Genomic DNA, 13,525 nt, shown 5'->3' on the forward strand with positions numbered 1-13,525 from the left:
AGGGCCCTGGCTGCTTGCAGCATGCGACCTCCAGCACAGCACTCAGCAGAGCGTTGGTTAGCCACCACACCACTGCCGGACATGGACCCATAGCACTTTGCTGACAGGGACACCTTGGACATCATGGGCAGGCTGATGGCCATCTTGACAGCATGCCATATGAGGCTACCTGCTCCCAACATGTGGCCAGCCTCCTGCAGGCTCCCCCCACTGTGCATCTGGAGCACCCCCGGTTCCAGCCCCACCATCGCCTCTGGCAGTACCCCACCAGCGGGGAATGGTGGGACAACATCGTCCTCAGAGAGTGGGATGATGACCAGTGGCTCCGCATCTTCCAGATGACTCAGGCCGTGTTCATGGAGCTGTGCCATTGGCTGGCATCAGCACTTCACCACCAGGACACCCGCATGCGGCCCATGCTCCCCCTGGAGAAATGAGTAGCCATCGCCCTGTGGAAGCTGGCCACACCGTACAGCAACTGCTTGGTCGGCCACCAATTCAGGGTGGGGAAGGCCACTGTTGGGGTTGTCCTTCTTGAGGTAAGGTACCCAGGGCCACACACCCATGGCGGGGTCCCTGGGAGGGGGGTCCCATGGAGCAGGTCCATGGGGAATGGGGCCCTGGAGATGGCATCTCCCATATGTTACCACACACTCATGGGAGCTGCCGGGGGGCGGGGGGGGGACGTGACCATGCCCCTGTGCATCATTGCTGATGCTGCCTACCCACTCCAGGCCTGGCTAAGGCACCCCTGCATGGGTCATACCAGTGAGAGCCAGGACCTCTTCAATGCCCACCTCAACCAGGCCAGGAACACCGTGGAGCGGGCATTCAGCTGTCTGAAGCCATGTTTCAGGTGCCTCCTGCTGCACCTGGAGGTAGGCCTGTCCAGCGTGCCCACAGTCATGGGTGCCTGCTGTGCACTCCACAACCTCGTGAAGAGCAAGCAGGAGCTTTTTGTGGCACACTGGGCGGCCAAGGCCGTGCCACACTATGAGCAGCCAGGTGCAGTCCCGTGTTGCCAGGTGCAGCAGGATGGGGTGCATATGCGGGGGGCCCTCTGGGAGGCCTTTGCCCGGGGTCCCCCATGACCTGGCCCAGCTCACTCCAGGCAACGCCCCCCTGTTCTCACCCCTGCCCCACCAGCAGCCCCCTTGCCATCCCCACCCGAGGCAGGACACATACACCATTAAATAAATTCAACTGCTATGTTTGGAACACAAAGAACAAGTGACTATTTACAGCGGGGGTGTGTGTGAACTATATACATGGGGAGGTGGGGGCCTCAATCCTCTGTCGGAGTGGCTAGTCGGGAGCCACGACTGCCCCTGGAGCCGTGACCGCCCCGTGTCCAGAGACCACGGCGGGGCTGGGATGGGGCAGGTGGAACGGGGAGGTAGGGCTGGACCAGGGTATTTAGGGGCTTGGACTCGTGGGGAGGAGAGAGGGAGCCACAGATAGGCAGGGCACACCCAGCGCACCAGCTCCTGCCGCTCGGCTGGGGTCATGTTGGCTGGGAACAGAGCTGCAAGGGTGGGGGGGCTGGGGAAGCAGGGGGAGCTGAGGAAGAGGGGAGTGACAGGGACAAGGGCAGGCTGGGGTGGAGGGGGTGCCAGGGAAGAGGAGGCGGCTGGGGCGAGAGGAGGGGCAGGGAAGAGGACAGGACTGAGGAGGAAGGAGGGACTGGGGAAGTGGGGGGTGCTGCGGGAAAGTCCATCCATGGGGCGGGTGGCTGGGCTAGGCCGTTGGCTACGGTCTGGGTCAAGGTGTTGAGATAGCCGGCCACTTGGTCCCAGGCCACCCGCTCCATGGAGAGCCATTCCCGCAGCAAGAGGTTTCTGCTCCCGCCACGCAGCCGTGTGGGCTGCCGCCAGATCATCTGCCCAGCTGTGGTGGTGGCTCCTCCCACCACGGCACCCGGTTCAGGGATGTGTTGCCTCCTCACCCTCCTCTGCTGCTGCGGGGTCCCAGGCACGTCCAGGGGGCTGGGGTGACTGGCAGATGCTGAGGCTAAGACATAAGGCGAGAGGGTGGTGCCCCATCAGTCATGAGCCCAGGTACCGTGGGCCAGTGGCCTTGTCCCCACTGCCATCTCACCCTGCTTGTGGTGAGGGGCTCTGGGGTGGCCCGTCTTCTGTGGGGTCTGTCAAAGCGGGGCCATTAGAGTGGCTGTCCCAGCCCTCCCAGGCTTCTGACTCTCATGGCAGCCCATGGCCCCATGCGGGTCTCCCCTGGCAGCGATGATGGCCGTCCCTGGCCCATGGCCTTGTGCCCAGGCCCGTACCAGCTGCATTGGGGACCACCCCCTCCCCCGTGCATGACCAGTGCACCCCACGGCCAGTCCTACCTGAGGATTCCTCAGGTGGTTCAGGTGAGGCCCAGGTGGCGGTAGCCCAGCTTGGGCCCTCAGAGGGCTCAGCAATGCACAGCTGTCCCTTGCTCCCACTGTCACTGTCCCTGGTGCCAGCAGGTACTTCAGGACCTGCAGTGTGGGCAGTGGGCATCGAGGGTCCTGGCTGGGACTCCTCACCCTGCCCTTCTGGCTCTGCCATGTCTGGGGTCTCCTCGCGTGGTGCAGCCTCCTTGGGTTCAAGCAGCTGGTGGAGCTCCCTGAAGTAGGGGTAGGTGATCGGCGCTGCCCCGACTGCCTGGCTGAGTCCCTTGCTCTGGCATAGCCCTGCTACAGCTCCTTCACTTTGGAGTGGATCTGGTCAGGGGTCCGGAGCAGGTGGCCCCTTGCAATGAGGTTGCTGGTGAGGTGGATGAAGGTGTCCGCATTTCTCTTCTGCCCTTCCATCCTGAGCAGGATGTCCATATCTCCCCAGACAGCCAGCAGGTCCCGGACTTCAGCTTCCAGCCAGAGGGCCCCTCTCCTCTTTGGGGACTGCCCAGGGCTCTGGGAGCCCTGCCACCTGGACCCCTTGGCTCCACAGGGATCCTGGGGGTCTTGGCTGCTAGCCATCCATTCCGGCCATGGAGGGGTGTCGCCTTCTGGGGGTGCTAGGGAGTGTCATCTGGCCACCTCATGCTCCTATGTCTGCCGACACACACACAGCTTCCTGCACGGGGTTTCTGTGTCCCTGCAGCTTCAAGGCACCCATAGCTGACAGCCACAGAGCTCTATCTGCTGGTGAGAGGGGCCGGCTCTGTGGAGGACTTTTCATTTCGAAATGGCAGCCAGGGAGTGGCTACACACATTTAATTTTGAAATTAACATTGAAAGGAGGCGTTATTCCCAACATGGGAGTGTGATAACGATTTCAAAATGAACACCTTTTAATTTTGAAATTAATTTTGAAAGGAGCAATTGCTGTGTAGTCGCTGTACTGCTCATTTCGAAATTGCCCCTCATTTTGAAATAGTTTTCAAAATGAGCGGCTAGTGTGGCCACAGCCTAAATGTGTTAATATGTCTAAATGTAGATGCATATACATCTAGAAACAAAGGATGTAGGACAAAACTTATGTTATGGGGGACTCTGTCTGGGGAAGTAATCTACCACAGCCTTCAAATCTTTTAAAAATCAGCTGACTATGAGCTCCCAGTGTGATGCTATGGCCAAATGAACTAATGCTAGGGCACAAAAATAGGAATATTGTGTAGGCGAACAGAGGTCATTTTTATCTCTGTATTTGGTACTGGTGCAATTAATATTGGAATACTGTGTCCAGTTCTGGTGTCCACAGTTCAAGAAGGGTATTGATAAACTGTAGAGCCACAGGAATGACTGCATGATTAGAAAATATGCCTTACAGTGACAATCTTAAGGAGGTCAGTCCATGTAGCTTTACAGAGAAAAGGTTAAGGAGATCTTAGATTACAGTCTATACATGGAATTATAGAATCACAGAACTGGATGGAGCCTCAAGAGGTCATCAAGACCAGTCTCCTGCACTCATGGCAGGGCCAAGCACCATCGTGTCCATCCCTCTAAGGTGCTTGTCTAACCTGCTTTTAAAAGTTTCCTATGATGGAAATTCCATAACCTCCAGAGGCAATTTATTCCAGTGCTTAACCTCCCTTACGGTTAAGAAGTTTTTTCTAATGCCCATCATAAACTTGCTTGCTGCAGTTTAAGCCCATTGCTTCTTGTCCTAGTCTCAGAAGATAAGGAAAATAATTTTCTCCCTTTTCCTTGTAATAACATATCTGTGTAAATCTGTAATAAACAGGTACTTCATTCTAGCAAAGAAAGGTATTATATGATCCAATTGCTGGAAGCCAAAGTTAGACAAATTCAAACTGGAAATGGGCATATATTTTTTCACAATGAGGGCAATTAACCATTGGAAAAACTTACCAAGGGTTGTGGTAGATTCTCCATCACTGATAATTTTCGTGTCAGGACTGAATGTTTTTTTTCTAAGCGAACTGTTCTAGGAATTACTTGTGGGAAATTTCATGTCCTGAGCTATAGCAGATAGTTGGATTATGTCACCACAATGGTTCCGTCTGATCTAGGAATCTACTGAGCATTCCTAGGCTTTTTTGAGTCAAAGAAAAAAAGTATGGGCTATAGTAAAGGGAACAGGAAGATGATAGTTGGAAAAAGCGGGTAGGAAAAATAGAATACACCAGGCAGAAGTAGAAAATAGAAAAAAGAGCAATATCCTTCTGCTTCAAGCCATAATGTTCTGAATTTGCAGCCCAGGATATTAAAAATGGGAAGGTAGAAGGAGTCAGCATTGTACGGTGGGAACATGATTCTGTAAGGGTAAGCCAGTAAGCAGTTGTATTGTATCCAAGAGTGCAAGTAGTGTTACATCTGGCCAAATATTTTCACTTGTAGTTTTTTCATTTTTTTCCTAAAAATGATTTACCTTTTTTACAAAAAGTCAAAATTTTATCGTGGTGGGGAGGGACAATCCTCAGTGGATCAAATAGCTTTACTACTTCTAACCTATGCTTTTCCCCCCAGTTCCTTATTTTAATTTAGTTTGATGCACTGAATAGATTTTCAGAAGATATGATCTGTAACAATAGTTTGCTATTGGAGCAATTTTCTCTGGGGATAGGATCTGTAAACACTTATTTCCTGAAGAAGTAAATTAGGGGGAGGGGAGACATAAATGTTTTTTAGGCATTCTCAGAAGTTACAATTAAAAAGAAGGTGTTAAAGGAAGGAGGGATGTGAACCAGCAGAATATAGCTCAGACTGTGCTAGGGTTAACAACAGGACTGGAACTTCCAGGACAAAAAAATGTGACAAAGTGACAGGTATGAGGGATTCATCTTTGGTTTAGATTGATACATTGACATTAGTATAAGCAAAATGGAAATATACTTGAGCTGCAAGCTTAGGATCAAATTTTATATGTTACTAAAATTCCAGGGACAATTGGACCTGGGGTTTTACTTCAAAACTGTGAGGAAGCAGGTCTGCTGCAAAATTTGGATGTGACCCTGTGTTTGGCTTCTCATGTTTCCCCTGTCTAGTCCCCTCTGAGGTATTGAGATCTGGGTGTTTTCAACTCATACCTAGTGTATATTGCATCCATTTCAACATATCATAATTATAGCAGTAGCTCATAGCAACCGCTCTAGTTAACGTTGCCCAAGGGTTTCTATTCTAAATGGGCTTTTTAGTTGCTCATAACTTTTTCAAACTTTCTCCTTCAGGCTTGAAGGTATTTATAGAGCTCTGCCACATCCATGTGATCCTGGAAGGTGCTTGTGCCTTACTGAATGTATCTCTTATGCACGACAGCCTTCTACAGAATTTATTTTTTTATATTCAAGAAAGCAACATGAAAAATATAAAGTGTTCAACCTGTGCATAATTTAGTTACAGACTGTACCACAATACTTATACTCAGGGAGGCGGAGTTAAGGCTGTATAGGCAGTTCCAATTTTGTCATTTCCTAACTTCCAAATATTGAGCTTGGCAATCTAAATATTCTTTTAACATATTGTGTGTGTTGCTTGCATGCAACTTTGACTGTGAAAGTTGCATGCTTCCCTTGCATCTAGGGTTCAATCAGCACACAATTGCCAGAATTTGTGCTGGCAAATTCTAAGTACGCAAGCACAAATAGCAAAACTACCCTGTCCTGGGTGATGCTCGTGGTTACAACAATCTTGCAGCCCATTGAGGTGAAGGAGGGTCACTCATGTGCCTCACTCACTAACTTAGGATGCCCTTTGCTGCTCTAAATGTAAGGTACAAACCATTCAAAAACATACTTGGAGTAACCCTGGAATAAGGTATGGCACATTATGGGATTTTCCAGACTATGAAGGGAACTGGGGTTAGGGGTGCACAGCCTGGGGGGGAGTGAGGGAGTATGAGGGATATGGGGGAGAGGAGTCTGGGAGAGAGGGGGAAGATGGTGGGGTACTTACCTGGCACTCCGATTGTGGGAGCACATGTGGCTATGCCCTGCCTGCCCCCTCCCCGCCCATGGTCCCAGGCACCACTCTGTGGGGAAAAAGCCTCCAGAGAAGCATGTTGTTGAGCAGGAATGTCAGTGCACAGAGCCACTTGCCCCATCACCCCCACCCCCATGTCCAAATCAGAGGTGTTGCAAGATCAGGGACTCCCAGATTTCAGAGGTTCGATTGTATTTACTTTCTGCAGAAGTTAATAGGCTAATAACTTGGTTAATTTTAAATCTTACATAATTTTATTGAAATTGGGACTCTGACATGTCCGTGGATCTTCTCTGTCAGTGCTTCAAGACACAAGAATAAAAAAAATCTGGTACTAAATTATATTTGATGGATACTGCAGAGGAAAGTCCACGTAAGATTTATTTGAAACTAATCAATGCTGATCTAAATCAAAATTCTTGGGCAAATATTTTGCCCCCTACAGAAACCGCTTTGTGGTACTCCAAGAGCACCATCATGCCCTTTTATTCAGGTTTTGGGGGATTTTTCCTGTGGTGTTTGCCTTTGGCTCATATAAGGGCAGTATAGCAGCTTGTGGTTAGGGGACATATCAGTAACATGGCCAGGGAGCTGTGACTTCTGCCTGGATCTGAGAATAGAAAATGGCAGCAAAGGACAAGATAGAGCAACCACAAGACTTCTCCAGGTTGTCCTTGGGACTGGCCTGGCATACGGTGACCTCAAGACTGAGATGATTTTAATGTGTCTTAGTCCCTTTACACCATCCTCTGCCACTTCCTACTCTGAGCTTCAGTGGCTACAGCATGGCCAGTGCCAAGCTCTGTAATACATACTCCAAGATTAGGATGCTGTTGAGAAGCAAGGCATTCCTAAAGAGGCACTGTTTACAGTGGGATCAAATTATAGATGTAAAGACAAGCTCTGTATCATTAAAGAAAAAATAAGCCTTTTTTAGGTGAAAGAACCGGGGGCAACTGCCAGTGATGGGAGGAAGCTCATCCAAGGACGTGTGTCTGCTCCTCTGATTTTGTTGTTGTTCATAAGGGGACTGATCCCACTGCAGTTAAGGGGGGAGGGACTGTCATACCAACAGGGAAAAGATTAGGTTCAAACTTTGTTAACTTTGTGTGCGCCAGAGGCTACCAACCTCTAGAGAAAATGAAACTCCAAAAGGTCCAGGGGAGTTATGTGAGAAAATAGAAAAACTGCATTAAATGATTGGAAAACATAGGCCAAATATCTAGGATGCAGCTCATGGTGGCCTTAATTTTCTGCTGCCCAACATTTTTTTTAAAAAAGAGCCCCATCCTGCCCTCCACCCCCTCTAAAATCACTGATAATAGCCCAGATTTAAAAAGGTGAGGAAAAAGAGAAGGAATGTATACCAACCTGATCGTAACACAGTAAAATAAAGTGACTACATAGCATTTCTAATTTACCAATTTACAAATTTCCAACTCATTCACATTTATTAAATTGAACAATGGATTTTTTAAAATGATAGTTTTGGGGAATTTTAATTACAAGTTTAAAAAGCAATTTAGGAAGAAACAAGTAGCAGGATGGGACCAAAACCCACTGGTATCCACTAAGAAATTTAATTTTGATCAATGAGCTAGAAACAGCTACCTGTGTATGCCTCTTAAATTATAGTATGGAGTATAATGGAACACATTTTGTATAGATTCAGACATTGGATCATTTTAGTGTGTGGCAGGCATAGTAATGCATTATTCAGTTGACAGCTATATCAAGTTGTCCCTCAGTCACTAGAAGACATGACACTACCTGTACACTCTCTTTCTCCTTGTCCTATAATTGAAAATGAATGAGCAAGTCTATGCTGTGGTAGGATTCTATTGTGCCACTGAGATGTGCAATTCAGCTGTGGATTGAACCAGGAGCTCAGAGTTACAATGTCATGGAGGAAAGAGGAGAGACAGAACCCAGACCCCTTCTCCACCTTCCACTGGTGGGCTTTAGGGAGCAAGCAGGATGATTTACTCTCATTTTCTCCACCCACACCCCTTTTACATTTATCTTGACCTTTTCTGATGTTTCTGGCTCCTTCTGCTGTTTCATCTCCGTTCTGTTCATTGTAGTGTAGAAGCTATGTTCTTTAGCAAGCTGGAGGCTCTGACCAAATGGTATCAGGAAGGAATTTTTCCCATTGGGCCAAACTGAACAAGGCCTGGTGGCTTGGCCTCAGAAACCCTGTTGGGTTGAAAGGAATACAACCTGAAAGTTTAATACTGGGAAAGAGAACATTTTAAAGCTTCTTGAACCATGCAGCATGTGTCCTGGACTACAAAAGTTTAAAAAAAAACAGCTCCCAAAGGTAAAAGAGACCTGCCTATTTCATTGATGAATCTTGTGCCTATAAGTTAATTTTTTGCAGTCCAAAATACTATCTTTTGGTGCCATCTATCTCAGAAATTGAAGGATTTTCAGGTAAAGCAGGAGATAGGCAGAGGGGGATCAACACAATATTACTGGTTTTATTGTGGGAGTCCTAACTCTTCTGGAGTCAGTAAAATTCTTAACAAGTGTGATTGTGGAGTGGGCATACAGCAGTCCCTTCCCTGTCACTTACATCTGTCTACCTTGCATCTGTGTCCCCAGATCAAGTTAATAATAGCACATGGGATCTTCATTGTGGACCAGACACATAATAAAGAGATTTGAGAAAAGACTACTATCATAGAGATTATGCAAGTCTGTAGCATCAAAATCAGGACTACAGATGTTGTGGCAAGCAATCCAAGATCCTACCAGTGAACATTATTTTAGATTATTCTTGTAGAATCATCAGAAGTCTTTCTCAGGTACCTGCACACAGATTGTGTTCAATGTAGGCCTTGTTTTGAGATTATCTAATAGCTAAATAAGTTACTTTAAAGTCCTATTAGGTGTTGTTTTATAAATACATCTCATGACAATGCAATCTGTATGTTAGTGTGCATCATTTCCATGGCCCGTATCACAACCTCCCTTGGAAATGCCAAAGGACTCTGTGGAGCGGATACTCTTGTAGACTTCCCCCAGGTTGTTGAATCAAAAAGTGGCTTGGTAGGTGACCCATCATGCCCAGATCATGTGGTGTGATCAAGCTCAAAATAATCAATCCCTTTGGCGCTAACTAAACAAATCCACCGGGTGCATGATACATGTCAGTGGCAGCACATAGGAAATGCACATTGGGTGAATGACTAAAATCTGAAATAAAACAGGTATTTGGTAGCTGTCAAAGCCATTTTCTTGGGACTTTGCAAAGCTATGAACATTATTCCTGTCATAAGACAGAGAAAAACAACTGTAGCATAAACTAAATGGAAAAGGTAATATTTCTGGCATCCTGTGAAAGTCTGGAAGCTTTATGCTGACATAATCCAGGCTGTCTACTGATGTAACTTTGGGAACATGGTTTATTTTAAGCAAATAATTATATGATAGGGGAGTGGGGGCAGGGGGTGAAAGATAGTCATTTGAGGTAGTGGCCAGTTCAGAACAGAAATAGAGGGCCAGTCACTAAGGGTTTGTCTACACCTGTGAATAAAGTCAAATTTATCAAAATCGACTTTTTAACACTAGATTTTATAAAGTTAAATTTGAGCGTTCAAAATGGCTCACAAAGTTGATTTAGTGTGTCCCCACCAGGTTGCCTAAGTTTGACTGTGGCAGCAGTGCATTGTGGGCACCTATACCACAGGTCCTGCAGACCCATTGCATTTGGGTTTCTGTGCCAGTGTCTTGTAGGGGAAAATGTTGCCACAGGTGGCTCTGGGTTTCTGATGCCATCATCCAGGAATGAATTTCCCTCACTTCCTGATGAAAAGAAATGGACAAAGGAATTGTCACACTGTTTTTACATTGATTGCCACCCACCATTACAAAGAATAACATGGATCCTGAGATGCTTCAATGTTTGGTACATTGTTTTGTAATAATTTCCCACACTGCAAAGCAGTATTTTCTGAATGTATTGCCAGTGCATTGATGCTGGGGGGGCGGGGGCACTAATGGACATAAAGATCTGGAGAACAGCACTATAGAGTTGTTGGCCACATTGAAGTCACTGCATAGCATGGAGAACAGGTTCTGGACCCACAAAACCAGTGCAGACTGGTGGGATCGCATTTTTTTTTGCAGTCATGGGATGATCAGCAGTGGCTGCAAAACTTCTGCATGCACTGTCATGGAACTTTGCAAAGTGATATCTCCCGCTCTGAAGTGCAGCAATACCAGAATGAGATCTGTTTTGACAGTTGAGAAACGCGTGGCAATTGCTCTGTGGAAGTTTGAAATGCCACACAGCTACCAGTCAGTGGGAAATCAGTTTGGAGTAGGCAAATCTACAATGGGGGCTGTTGTCATCCAGGTAGCCAAGGCAATCAATAAGCTTCTCCTGTGAAAGACAGGGACTCTGGGGAATGCCCTTCTCATAGTGGATGGATTTGCTGCCATGAGGTTTTCTAACTTCAGTGGGGACATAGGTGGAATGCACATCCCCATCCTGGCATCAGACCACCAGGACTCAGATTACATTAACTGCAAGGGATACTTCTCTATGGTGTTGGATCACAAAGGTTGTTTTACTAATATCAACATGGGGTGGTCAGCAAGGGTGCACGATGTGCTAATTGTTAGGAATTCTGTTCTGTTTAGAAGGCTCCAAAGTGGCGCTTTCTTCCCAGACCAGAAGATGATCATTGGATGTGTGGAAATACCCACAGTGATTCTTGGTGACCCTTCTTACTCCTTGTTCCCTTGGCTTATGAAGCAATACACAGGCACCATGGGTTCCAGTAAGGAGCTCTTTAACTACAGGCTGAGCAGGTGCAGAATGGTGGTAGAATGTGCCTTTGGCCATTTAAAAGTCAGGTTCAGACGCCTTCTGATCCTCTTGGACCTCAGTGAAGAAAACACTACCCTGGTTGTTGGGGCCTGCTGTATTCTTTTTTTCATTTCTGAGGCAAAGGGGCAGAATCTCATGCCAGCGTGGGGGGCAGAGGTCCTGGCCAGAAATGATCAGCAACCTCACACAAGCAGAAACAGAAAAGCACAGAAAGAGACAGTGAAAATCAGGGATGCCTTGAAAACCGAGTTTATGAATGAGCATGAAGTGCGTTAACTAGTATCCCCTACATTCATGCTGTTTCCTTGTCCTTTATGTAACCCCCTCCAAGTGACAACCCTCACTACCACACACAACCCCAAAGCATGGGCCACAAAGCATGTTAAGTAATAAATAAAACTTTATTTTTCCAACCTACAAAACTTTTATTTAGGGGGCCCTATTGCCAGAGTGGTGGGTATAGGGAAAACAGAAGTATATTAATTCATGGTTCATAGTGTTAACCTTCTGCTGGTGGGTGATTCCCTGGGGGTAAAGTGCAAGGATCTCCATGACCTTCCCCCCCTAATTCTGGGTCCCTGATGAGAGGAGTGGGTGGAACTGTGCAGAGGGAGGTGGTATGGAAGCAGGGGGCATAGACTGTACGGGAGACTCAGAGCCCCAGGCAGGAGAGGGGACTGATTGTGTTGAGGGATATTTGAAATTATGGGACCTGGAGGAGCCAGGGGACACAGGGCCCTGACCAGGGGAGGGGAATGAATGGGGTAAGGGTGGCATGTAATGGTAGTGCCTGGAGTGGTCAGGGGATACAGAGCTCTGATCAGGTGAGGAGAATGAGTATGGATTGGGTGGTTTGTAATGGGGCATGCGTTGGACATGGGGTGCAGAGTTCACTGATTTTGATTTTTCAAGCATTGCTTCCATTATCTCAGTCTGCCCTGTCATTAGTGACAGGACTGAAACATTCATTTTTGCTTGATTGCCCACTATGCTTTTCCTCCACTCTCTCAGCTCAACTTTTTCCTTTGTTGCCACTTCAAAATAAGTCTCCATCATTTCTTGCCGTGACTTCTTCCTCCTCTGCATTTGTGGCAGACTTATTTCGGAGAGATTGGTGTCTCGGCTTCCGTTTGCAAGGTCATTTCCTGCAAAAATAAATAAATAAATAAATAAAGCACGTAGAAATACTAAGGGCATTGTCAACTGGAATATTTTTATCTTTACTTGCAATAATGAGCATACTGACAGAATGAATAGGTGGCTGGCTCTCTCTATGGAAGAACATATTGCAACTGCTAGGTCACTCTGCAAGGTAAAGCAGAACAATTCATGATCTTCTGCAGTTGACATGTACCTTCAACACAGTGGTAAGCCATCTTCTGTTCATGGGAAAAAATGCTGCATGTGTGATTGACTGCCAGTGTGGCCCAGGACTGTGGTATGGCACCTTCTTTAAAAGCAAGCCGCTCCAGGAGTTAAAAAAAATCATTAAAAGTCACTGCAGGTGCACACACAAACCAGGGGGAGGGTTTGATTGCCTGTAGGCCTGGGGGGAGGAGGTAGCTGCTGCATGTTGGAGAAGATGCTGGACCTGGGGAGAGGAGGGTGTGGGCTTCTTAAGGCAGTGCCTGGATTTTAAATGCATACCATGAGCTAAAACCATTAAGGCTGCCATGAGTTTTGCACTGTGCTGCATGGGTCATAAGCAAATAGTCATTCGTCACTCATGAAACTTCTTGTGTTCTAGATTGCCAAACAAGATATCAGCTTCTTCAGAATAAGAAAAAGGGATAAGGAAAGATTGCTTGGTCTGTCTGGGTACAATGTTGGACAATTTGCAGGAATGCTCCAAGGGTCCATGATTTGAGATTACTTAATGGTGGCTTGGCGAGGTAAGGTGTCTTACCATGGAAGCAGGAACAAGTCAAGTCTTCCCAAAAATCTCATGAGGAGAATCCAAAAGTGCCGGTCTAAGACCTTCAGCGTTATGTCCAAACAGTATCAGCACTCCATCAACAGAAATATTAACAAGCTATTCTATGGGAAACAGGCATAGACTCTCACCTGCACAATTGCAACATACTATTTTGAGTAGAAAAAAGCATACTCACTAGAAGTGTCCTCTCCAGCATCCCGGTTTGCCTCTGAAGCCTCCTTCTGAGATAAGGGGATGGGCTCTAAGTCGAGAAACAGCTGCAGGATTGCAGGATCTGCTTCTGCACTTGACTGGACCCTACTGTCTTCCACCTCTTCCTCTTACAGCAAATCAGACCATGCTCAGTAATCCTGCCAAGCAGCACTATTGAAAAGTCAGAGTG

The sequence above is a fragment of the Carettochelys insculpta genome, chromosome 5 (genome assembly GCF_033958435.1).
Source record: "Carettochelys insculpta isolate YL-2023 chromosome 5, ASM3395843v1, whole genome shotgun sequence".
Lineage (NCBI taxonomy): Eukaryota > Metazoa > Chordata > Testudines > Carettochelyidae > Carettochelys > Carettochelys insculpta.